The 12,278-nt window shown below is 35.3% G+C and overlaps 1 protein-coding gene across 24 annotated transcripts in view; it reads left to right on the top strand.

Annotated features, from left to right (window-relative positions):
- Window positions 1–12,278, top strand: part of LRRC4C (leucine rich repeat containing 4C) — a 494,470-nt gene that overhangs the window by 434,351 nt on the left and 47,841 nt on the right. For 3 of the 24 annotated variants that reach the window (XM_046942080.1, XM_046942075.1, XM_046942071.1), the window contains one exon: window positions 2,809–2,987. The exons of the other annotated variants lie outside the window; for them this stretch is intronic. The gene's annotated coding sequence lies outside the window, so the exon portion shown is untranslated. The remainder of the gene's footprint in view (window positions 1–2,808; window positions 2,988–12,278) is intronic. 24 annotated transcript variants of the gene reach the window in all.

The following is a 12,278-nucleotide window of genomic DNA, read 5'->3' as shown; positions in this document are numbered from 1 at the left end:
ATTTCAATGCAGTGTTAGCACTTACATTTGTCATTGTTTGTTTTAGCTCATAACTACATGGAGCTGGTATGAAATACACTGGTCTGATGATACCAAAAATCTTCTCCAGCATACTTTTGGAAGGGGGGATGCATTATCAATGTATTTGTCTTCTTGAAATATTTCAGTGACCCTTAATAATGTCAGTCTGAAAATATATTTAGTGTACTTATCTTCACACATTGTTCTGCAATAGCGAATGTAGATAAGAATCTAGGAAATAGTTATCAGCCAGAGAGATCTGATACAGCAATACTTTTGTCATTCAGCTGTATTTTTGATGTACTTAGGCTGGAGCAATAGTTAGAAAAAAACATTAGAAAAACATTTTTTCCTGGTGGGAATCATAATTTTTTAGAAATAATTTTGAACTATATTTAACAAAAATATTAGGTATACCTATGCATAAACAAATGCAAGTATTGGTGTGCAAGCTTCCATATTGATATTGACTTTAACTACATGACTTGATATTTTTCTCATAGGAGCCCCATGTCTCTCAGTGTACAGAATGAAATAGCAACCTGAGTTTAGTACTTGTATATTTATCAGTAATGTGTTCCCTTTTTTGTTACTATTTGTTACCATAAGGATGTCAGCTGCCTCAAAGCTGCCTAGAGTATGTATATTTTCAACAACTATTGTATAGGCATATCCCTTGCACAGAACTTTGCATCTGTAAATGGTTAAAAATTTAGAAAGTTGTGAAAAACTGAAAACAGCATTTTGTAATGGCAGATATTGAAGATCCTTAGTAATAGGTGGTATCAGTGCTGCCTCTGATTATAGAATGACTTGGGTTGGAGGGGACTTCAAAGATCATTGATACAAGTCAGCATAGAAGTTGGAAGTTTTACTACAAACAAGCATACTTATATCCTTGAATAACATCAATTATCAAATGTATTCTGCTTTGAACAGACAATGTTTCACATTTATTTTGAGCCTTGAATTCCTCACTTGCTTTAAAACATTTTTAAAGTAGCAGAATAATTGCTTGGAATCTTTTAATAATCCAATCTGTTAGTATCTTGACATTTTATAATATTAAATGACTTTTGTTTCAAAGCATGCTGTCACACACATGAACTTTGCCTTTTTAGCTAGCTCAGTTACTACTTTTCCTCTTATTTTATTACTTTAATTAAATGAAAATTAAATTTCCATCACACTAAAATCTATCCTGAAAGTATGACATCAAAGTCCAAGTGCTTACATCAGTATTCTGTAGCTGGCTTGGTGTGCCAAATTCTTATTCTCATATGAGATAGAGTCCTGACTCTGGTGAGATCAAAAACTTCCACTGATTTCTGCAGGAATCAGTTTTTACCATAGTTATCCCTCATAGATCTTGTTAAAGTGAAAGTCTGTGGTCAACCCATGAATTTATAATACTGTATCAGTATTTCAGAATCTGAATTGGTAGGAGGAAGGAGGTAGCCCTCCTGTTGCTGGAAAATTTACCATTTTGTTTAACTATGTGGTTTGTTCCAAAAGTAATGTCTCCTATTTATTTTCACGGAAACAACAACAAAGAACAGAATAACACTGTTTGATAAAGCAAATTCTCACCTACAAAACACTATTTTCCAACATAGTCACTACTGTTATGCATTATCGACAGTGAATTAGACTGTCCTTGTCTATTCCCACTGTAGGAAGGACTGAGCTGAGTCTCAGGTGATCCAGTGTTGCCAGCATCTGTAGCCTGTTCTCTAGGTTGAAAAAAGAACAATTCTCCTGAGATATCCAATGAGTTTCAAGTAGGAACTCAGAATGTATTTCTTGAAGACTGCAGTTTATATTATCAACTACTAGTGGCAGATAATTATAATGCTACTTATCTATCCGAATGCAGTACTTCTGTAGGAGTAAAAGAAAGAAGCTGCAATGAGGTGGGTGTCAGTCTCTTTTCTCAGGTGACAAGTGATAGGATGCAGGGGAATGGCGTCAAGTTATTCCAGGGGAGGTTTAGATTGGATATTGGAAAGCATTTCTTCATGGAAAGGATGGCAGGCATTGGAACAGGGAAGTGAAGGAGCCCCCATTCCTGCAGGCAGTTATGAGACGTGTGGATATGGCACTTAGGGGCATAATTTTTTGTGGTTTACTTGTAGCATTAGGTAAATGGTTGGTCTTGATGATCTTAATGGTCTTTTCCAACCTAAATAATTCTGTGATTTTGATATGCAGATGAAAACATCAAATATAATATATTTAATACATTTCTGGAAGGTATACAAATATGATAATAATAATATTACAGGGATCTGCAGAATAGGGCAGATTATCTTCTAATATTTAATCCAATTTAGTTTTAATGTCCTAGCATGTTGGTTTTCTAAAGCTTCAGTAGTACACACTTTAATATGTACATAAAGTCCACATTTGAATGGAAATGTGATGCAGGAGTTCTGGCTCCCGGTCCTGCCTCTGCTACTGACAACTTTCATTCCAGCATATCCGCTTAGTCCCCTGTGTAGTGCTGGGAGCAAAGTTCATCCATGCTCCACTCAGATGCAGACTCTCTTGTGCTCTTGAGGCTAGGCTGGAGCAGCACTATGAGGCATCTTAGCTTAGGGCCAGTAACAAAGAGCTAATTCATGGTTATTTTTTGGAGCAACATGCAATACATCTAGTCAACATGGAGTGTGAAGCTCATGTTTTCAAATTATCTTGCAGATACGTGCTAAATTTTGCCAACTACTTTAATGCATTAATTCATCAGTTTATTCAGTCCTGAACTAGAATATAACCTCTTTTTTTCAGAGATCTTGTGAGGACGTGTTTATGTTTGATGCCTTATTAAATCAATCCAGTCAATGGTGGATGGTTGCCAAAACTTCCAGTGGGTGCAGAAGGCTCTGCAGCCCCTACATCCATGCAACTCCCAACAACAGAAGTATCAGGTCAAAGTTTGTTGTAGAGATCTAGGAAGATACTTGGAGGTAATTGTTATAGTCCCCCTGAGTCATCACATAGTTTCACTCTTAATTTTATTTCACTAGCTGCCTCCTAAATTGAGTCATTTTCCCACTTGTAATATTCAAAGGTGTACAAATAGTGTATGCAAGAGCACCTGTGACCTATTCATTGCCCAGCAGTGATAGATTTGGTAATAATGTGCTTGCTATTCTGGCTGTGCTGCACTTTGGTAAAACCTAAGGTTTAATTGAAATACACTCTGACCTTGGTTTTGATCATGGGGCATAGAATGGACATAATTGCTATGAATCTACTGAGAGATATTATGGCAAAATGTCATATTGCTAATTTTGGCGACTCATACCCTTTTGGGGAAAAAAAATCCCCAAAAAATCCACAACAACAGTGAACCTAAACTCTCAGTAAAAATAAATAAAATGTGTGGCAGATTCATGAAAGTCCTAAAACAAGTAATTTTCCAAAAAATTAACTTCTTACAATTCTCTGTACCTATTTTTTTCTCTCAAAATGCTATCACGGTATGATAATTGCACTGCCCCTAACAGTTTCATATTCCTTCATAATTAAATAAACAGCTTGTAAATTGCAGACCACAAAATGCCTGTGTTCCACTCTTACCTTAAGGGGTTTCCATAGTTACCAAGGACAAGAAATTTAACCATCAGTTGCCAGACTCGAGGCTATATGCAGCTGTAACTTTTTATTTTCTGTCTCTTTTTCACTTTATCTCTATGTTCATTAACAGAATGAGGGAGTAATTTGGACTCAGTTAGCCCCTGCAAATGCAGTGATGTAAAATGGACTCTGCTGCTTTAGTGTGTTAGCTGGATGTGTTTCTCCCAGGTCTTTTAGAATAATGCATACTAGCAATACAGTCTATAGTTACCAAGGTTATGAAATACTTACCCAGCACTTCTCCAGCTCAGTATCAAATAATTCATATCTTAAAATAGGAAAGCATCTTTCTTAACAGTGTTACAGCATAGATGTATTTAGGCAGATGTGAGTTCTAATTGATACAAAAAAAAAAAAAAAAAGCATTAATGCAGACTTCGCATTGCTACTTTAAGATAATTTGCCTTTATCCTTCAATTGCCTCCATTTTGCCTATTACAAAATGTATTTGGAAAAACTGCACTTATTAAAGCACAAACACTATTCCTTATACCAGTGAAACAGACTGCGTATCTCAAAAAAAATCTTATTTTTTTTCTAAATTAATTCAGTTTTTACCAGAGCATCCCTGTTGCCAGTGCATAGAAAGTACTGCTAATCCACAAATATATTATATTTTTATCAAATTAAAATATTTCTATCTCCTAGATTATGTTAGCTCCTGAGGTCAAGAACTCAGTAATGATCAAAGGATGTTTTGTTTTAGTGGAAGAAATATCCACCATTAGCATATTCAGTAAATTTATATATATATTGTAATTTAGAAAAGAATGTTAAACGCTATTGGTTTTGGCTTTAAAATCTGAACTCGCATTTCATAAGAGTTGGATAAAACTTTCATAAGGACAAATATATAATCTAATATCCATTTCTTCTATTTGATCTTCCTCATACTGGTTGTATATGCATACGATTGTGCAAGCATTGTTATATAATATAATCTAATATATATAACCTAATGTCCATTTCTTCTGTTTGATTTTCCTTGTACTGGTTGTATATGCATACCGTTGTATGAGCATTGTTAGACTATGTGGTGTTTTGATCTGACTTTTCCATCATCTCTGTCTTATAGTTTGTGAGCATGGAGACAATTCGGGAAGGAACAAGGGGAGAGTCTTGGAATCCACCGGTCTTGCACTTTTTTTGCCTTTGTGTCTATATAAAATACACATTTTAATATCCTATAGATGTAACCTGACAATTTTTACCTGTTTCTTTAAAATCTTATAGGCTGTTGTTGAAAATGATTCTAATTTATACTCTTTAATATCTCCATGTACCAACTGATAATATTCTACCAGACTAGAACTGGCTTGTTTGGAATTAAGTGTTATTGTAGTACCTTTAAATAGATGTTGTCTTAAATCACTGCTAGTTTGCTAGTGTGTTAAAAAGAAGTACCACAGTGCTCTAAAATAGTGATGTTAGTGTGGCAGGAATGAAGACTGCAGTGGTTTGGAACACTGCTATAGGATTTCATAGTTTTTTACTAATGGCTTCTTTTTTTACTAACTTGTTTGTGGTTCACAGATGCCTTCCAAAAAGGGTAACTGTCATTTTGTCTTGATAATAAACCAAAAACAGATTGAGAAAGCATCCTTTCAATAATAATTGATATACTACAGTTTAATGGTTGTTCACTGATGTATTTCTCTTACAAGAAATACATACCTTCAGGTGAAATCCTGAAAGTGTTTGTATGACTTGTGTTTCTATCATGGTTGACATGTAGCATGTAGTGACATGCTACTGTAAGTAATTAAGAGGATTATGGTATCCAGGCTCTTGCAAACTTGCTTCTGTACAGTTGTGTGGTTCACTCTACATAAATATCTGCCTAGAAGAGTGCACAAGATGAAAGCAAAATAATATGTTAAAAGAAATGGTGTTTTATCAAATGAATTAGTGAAAAGAGAAGAGCAAAATGCTACTTGAATAACTTGAGGGATCAGTGATGTGGTAGAAAACGTTTTTACCTTCATGTAATTGGTTTGAACCAAGCCCAAGTCAATACAGAATGAAAGTTCCTAATGTCTACATGGGGTTTCAAGAAAATGAATCCAAATTAACTTTGAAAAGAGACTAGCTAAACTGCATTACATTCTTTTATGGACAGTGTTAATTGAAATTACAGTGGCCTTGATTCAATTTAGCTTAAATTAAATTCTAAATAAGAGTGTCCACACAAAGATTTAATGCAATATAATTAACCCACTTTAAAAGTTAATTCCAATTAAATTTCTAGAATGTTTCTGTGTGGACTGTTACCAGGCTGTAATGTGATACCTTTTATGAAAGAATTCAAGCTCTTTCATGGTGAAAAGTTCTTAGATTGCTTCCATTCACAGAACTGTGAGTAGTCTTAAGAGAATTACTTTTTTTCTTTTCACATTTTGGGTGACATCCTCACAAAATATCACAATCAGTAAAGAAACCAACAAATTATTCTTAATAAGAATAATATGTCCTGAAGAAATATCAATTTCCTGATATTTGCTATGGTTATCCTATAAAATAGCAAATGTTTTCAGTTGTATTGAGGATACAAAGTATAAGTCAAACTTGGGAGTAAAAAAAAATGTATAAATAAAGGGACATGTAAAACTGATTTAGATTAAACTCTCATTTAAATTAAACTCTATAAACCTGAGGAAGACATACTCGAGAAAAGATGAAATCATGTGAAATAAAGCTGTTTTCTATATAACAAAATGAAATAAAAGAATGGAAAGGCAGACGGGATCAAACTCATCCTTGATTGAACTCCCCTGAAATGAATGGTGATTCAGGAGGATTGGATGTGTCCATCCACATTTAGGTCTTTCTGTTTAGTCTGTTAGTGATTCATTTAAGTCTTAGAGGGTTTTCTGAAGAGAACCGGAAAGCATTTGTGATACAGCAATATCCACTCTGCATCCTGCACTTACATGCTTCAAGGGACTGTAGGAAATCTTGACTATGTCCCAGAGTGAAGCAATGAAACATGTAAAGAGGAAAATAATTTGTGTTGTGAATCTTGACTTATCTGGTCTCACATGTAATCAGTTTGCATTGCAGGGCTGCCTATCTAGCCCTTTTTGGCCTCCACTATATTTAACTACAAATAAAATAAATAACAAATAGATAAAGGCTGCTGGGCTTTGAAACCTCCCAGGTTTTTAGGCATTGTTGCAATGGCTCCCTAAGCTGTTGTTGAGACTTTTAAAGTCCTATAGGAGTGGAAAGAGAAATCTGATTTTTTAGAAAGGAGGAAAAGATACACAGCTATATAGTTTCAGTGATAAAAAAATAAGGCTAGGAGGAGAGAGACATGAGATCTATGTTAACAAGTCTATTTGCTGATTTTGTATAATTGTTATTGCTGTGCTCTATGAATAATATAGCATGGTTTTCTTTGTTGGTGGCAAAAACAATGAATTAAAAAAACAATGTCATTTTACTGTATATAAGCATGCAAAGTGTTTACACTTCAGCACTAGTCCATGGAGGTTCAGTCAGGTGGAAAGGATTTCAGGTCAGAAAAGGCAGGAAGAGGAACAAGAAAGTATGGTGAATGAATTTGAAGCAATGTGGTTCCATCAGCTCAACCCCTCACAGCCATATGGGGACATACATCTGAGGCTGCAGGAGCATTTGCAGAGCAGATGTTGGTGGAGGATTTCTGACCCCAGTGGATCTCCCTGCCCACAGTTCAGTCTCTGTTCAGGGATGCAGTCTGGCCCTTGTGTGTTTTACTGTTTTGTTCAGCTAAAACAGATTGTGTGCTTGCCTTCTAGTATCTACACTGCAATTCTCTTGGCTTCTCTGCTGGCATTGCTGCCTGAAGGGATCAGTCTGAGGCTCTGAGAGCATTCAGAGTAACTCAAAAGAAAGTCAAAAGAGTCACTTCTGCATAAGGTCGTCCCGGGCTTTAGACCTATTTTATTACTGTTCTCCATGCTGTGTTCCATACAGAAACTATTTGCAATGCTCCAGTGCTGATGTTACCGGAAGAGACTTCCCGGCGTAATTAGCTGCTTGACACACATAGATCCTCTTCATATGTTTGGAAATCTGCCATTTAATTTGCAGCTGTAGAGTGGCTTGTTTACTAAAATATGCAGATATCTTTGCAAAGGGTTTTTCTCTCAATAAGCTCTTTAAAAGCATACATAACTGTGCCGTATAAAGTGAAGAAAAGGTGAGTTTTCTGAAAATATCTGCATATTTACTGACTTAGTTGTAAAAAGTGTCCTCATCCAGAACTTTTCTGGCACAAACTTGAAGGGAGTATTGTGAAGATTTAATTGCACTGTAATCATTTAATCACCTAATATCTGATATCTGATACTTTCTTACCATGTTTTCAATGCAGTGATACAGTCTCACATCTCATTCTTTTTTCAGTGGAGATGTACAGCACCAACTGAAGATTATTACATTATACAGTATCATAAACCATATATTAGGTTAAAGCCATGGCCTTTGCATCATGTTGCTCCACTGTTGAGACTGTAACTCAAAGGCCTACAGACTAGATAGAAAGCTGAGTTGCCAGAAGCAACTGCCAGTGATCCAGCTAGAGAACTCACAAACTCGGGAAAATATCTTTGCCACCTGCATACCGTATCAGATAGATCTTTTGGAAAGGTGTAGGAGTTCTTCTTTTGGAATCAAAGTCCAGTGTTAAAGATGAGTATAGTCACTTTATACAGGTAAAATAACAAAAAGTGATGAAAGTTTAATATCAAGCTGAATACCTAATGATAAAGAATGAGAAAAAAAAAAAAAAGTGGGAAAAAAAAAAAAAAAGGGAATGAAAAATGAAACATCGATTTCATTACAAGGCCTGTGAGGAAGGCATCTTGACATCTCTGCATACACATGCTCAACAAAGTTAACTTCCAGTAGCGTAACAGCTGTATCCTTCAAGCTTTTCCATAAGAAAAGGTCTGCAGAGATAGATTAGCTTTGTCATTCCTTACTCCATCTTCTGTATTGGAACTTAAGAGTGCAATGCTTTTTGCTTAGAGGAAAATGTGTACTGCATCAGACTAAGTGTCAAGTAAGTACAGAGAGAAGAATATGCATATCAGGAGTCCATTTGAGTGAAGATTTTCTGACTTCTACGGAAATAGGAAAAAAAAAACAACTAAAGCAATATATTTGTATGTATGTGTGTCTCTGTGATCATAAAAAATATATTACTATATAAACAGGGTTTAAGAATTCTGATTGTGTCTGGGTAATAGTCGGAACAGTAAGAGTATTCTTAGCCTTTTAAACAAATTTTAAATATATACAGCAGAGGGCACTAGTGTTATTGAATTGACCATTGAGTTGATATTTTAGTACCAGACAGATGAAAACAAATTGCTCAGAAGACAAAGAGTTGTCAGGATAGACTGAAGAAGCCGGTTGATGGTCTGTGTTCCATGTGTGGATTTATTAAGCTAAATCTTTGTGTTTTACACTAGCATAACAGACAGATGCTGAATGACAAATTATTCTAGTACTGAGTTCCAAGGGAATCTTTATGTAAAGTCCATTAACATATTTCCATAATGTTCTTCAAGACTTTAAATTATTTTTCCACTATGTTTTTGCACTGTTTTTTTTTTGTTGTTTTTTGTTTGTTTGTTTGTGTGTGTGTGTGTTTTTGTTTTTTGTTTTTTGTTTTTTTTCCCAGGGTGTTTCCACACTTTATATTTAAAATAACTCTGACTTAAAATGACTGAGACAATACTTCCTGAATACTTAAGCTCTTAGTGATGGAAAGATGCCAGTATGCCAGTAAAAAGAAAGTGCTGTTTTTTAATATGTTCCTTCTGCCACAAGGAATCTCACCACAGTATATTAGCCTCATGCAAAACTTGCAGGTTGGAAGTGAGGATTTTCAAGAGGTTGCCTGGCATAGCTTCTGCTGGCCAAGGTGACTTTTTTATATCATCAGATCCTCTGTACTTCAGTACTGTATTCAAATAAAATGCTTTTATCTTCATTATTTTTTTTAACCCATGAAGCATGTGTGTAGTGATGGAAAAAGATTTTATGGATTAAGGAGTGAATTAAGAGAATGATGGGAGATGGTGTAAATGAAGTTGGAACAGGAAAGAAGTGACTTGCAGGTCCTGCAGCATGGGTTGAAATGATTGGCTTTATGGAGTCTGGCAAAGCAGCTGAACATAGTTTATGTACATGCTAGTTGATGTTGAGGACATCTGCTTTCTCAAGTTTGTTATGCTTTTATGTTTGCATGACCTTCATAGTGTTTGCTACACTTTATTGTTTTACTAATCCAGTAGTTCTTCTAATCCTTCAGGATATCCCATGTACAGGAATGAGACTACAAAGTAGCAAAAAGAAAGATAGAGAAGTCCTATGGCCTGTTGCAAAACTGGCCTTTAACAGCAAATGGATATGAGACAGAACATAAAAGAAAGCTGTAGCTCTATAAGCCACGTGTGCTTACCTGGGCCACACCAGCCATACAAGGACAACAGTCAGCTCTGAAGCTTGACAGAGCAGACTGAGTTCTTGTGTCAGTTACACTGAAGACGATAACATTGTCCCAGTGCAGTGGTAGAATAATTAATTTGGTGTGGTTCTGCATCTGTTTTATTACTCATTAGTGGAGTCACTAAGGGATGAGTTCTATAAGAGTAGAAAAAGTGAGGCAGGAAAAATGATAAACCTACACAATAAAACAAAGCTAGGGACAAAAAATACAGGTAAAATAATAGGACCTAGCACAGAAGGTGATTAATAAATATTCAGCATCAAAATTCATGGATTACACATCTTAACTAAGGAGCCTGAAATCAACATCAGATTCATTGATAGCTGACCACAACAGGCAGATTCCTCTTCATGACAGTGTAAGAAAGATGGTCCTTTTCATCCCCATTTTTACAGATAGTTTTACTACAGTGGATTTTTTATTTAAGAAAACTTGTCTCTTAGTGTTCTTTAGTGAGTAGTTTAAGAATGTTTATCCCTGTATTTAACAAGCAAAAGCTTGAGATAGGGATAAAGACACAAGAGCACCTTCTGAGTGACCCTGTAAGCCCACAGTAAAAATGAAGGTGTTACAGCAGTACCCCTCAGCAGGGTCTGGTACATCACCCTAAACCCATGAAGCCAATATTCAGGAGTACTGTTATCAGTAGAGGGAAGGGATGGGGAGCCTGGAGCAGTAACACCTAACACTACAGCCATGGTGTTCTCCAGAATCATATGATAGAAGTTAAGCCACAGAGAGGGAAGTTCAGTGACTTGCACAAGGTTGCAGAACACATTAGTTTCATGAATCTTTCATACCAAGACTGATGTTTTATAAATAACACTTACAGAGCAAATCAAACAAACAGCCCAGATCTTCCAATTTCCATTCACAGGTATCCATTATATTGGCTTTTTTTCTGCAGTAAATTATTAAAAGTGAGATGAGAACTCTTGCTAGCTCTGAACCATTATAACAAGTTCAAAAAAAAAAAAAAAAAAGGCAGAAATGAATTCTCAAAACATACAGTGTCTGAATATATAATTAGAGAAAGTCTTTCATTAAATGAATTGCTGTGAGATGCAAGTTAGTATATATTGTTTAAAGAAATACAGCTTCTTCAAACAAAATGAAACAATTCAGAGCCTGGAGTGGAAAACCTTTGCCTTTTAGTATTTTATTTTACTGAATACATGTATTATGTATCTGAGTGCTCTAGGTTAGAAATATGCTCTAAGCTTGCTGTAATTTATAAGACTTCACTTTTGGCTGATTTATAGGAAATTTCATTAATCTCTACAGCAGAGGGACCTTGTAGAAAGCAGCAGATTGAAAGTGAACTGAAGGCTAGGGGCTTGAAGAATTATCACAAATGAATCAGTACTGAAAGACTTAGAATGGTAATGATCATTTTTAGTGTAAAAATCTTTTTCCTCCTTACAGTAAGATCTGTAGGATTTTTCTTTTAGAGATACCAATGAAATTGTCAACCCTGGAGCTACATAGATATTTTTCAGCATTTAAAAGGCTATTCTTATTTCTGTGTTGGGCACACATATGCTAATGAGTGTTTCTCTGCTGCTGCTGCCAAACAAAAGATTTGAAGAGGAAATACCATGAATTTGGATGATACTGTTTAATGACGGGGAAGAACTGGTGCTTGTTGTGTTTCTTTTTTGTTTTAAAATCTAAAATAGGAAAGGTATTGCCCTGACATTTCCGTGATCTACTACATTTAGTATTAAAAGTTTTATTTTTATTCAGACTCTGAGGTAGGAATTCCATTTATAATGACAAACAGTTTACCCATAAAAAAAAACAGGAAAAAACTTCCTCTTCATATTATCTGTTGTCTTCATTTATTTATAATGTGTCAAGAAAGTTGAAACATTCTGATGATTATTATCTTACTTTTTTTGAGGGGGGTGGGGGGGAGGGAGGTGCTTGCTACTTCTTTCAACTCTCTTCTTGGATTAGAATATTTCTCTTAATTATGAAGTGTGGTTGAAATTGTTATCTGCCATCATACTACGTGCATTATACTTTAGAATGAGCAGGAAAATCTAGTGTCTGGATATTTCTTATCTCATTGTGAATTACAGCTAGCATAACTGTACAGGAACTGACATATTAG

Source organism: Gallus gallus, chromosome 5 (genome assembly GCF_016699485.2).
Source record: "Gallus gallus isolate bGalGal1 chromosome 5, bGalGal1.mat.broiler.GRCg7b, whole genome shotgun sequence".
NCBI lineage: Eukaryota > Metazoa > Chordata > Aves > Galliformes > Phasianidae > Gallus > Gallus gallus.
This window is presented reverse-complemented; position numbering and strand designations above follow the sequence as displayed.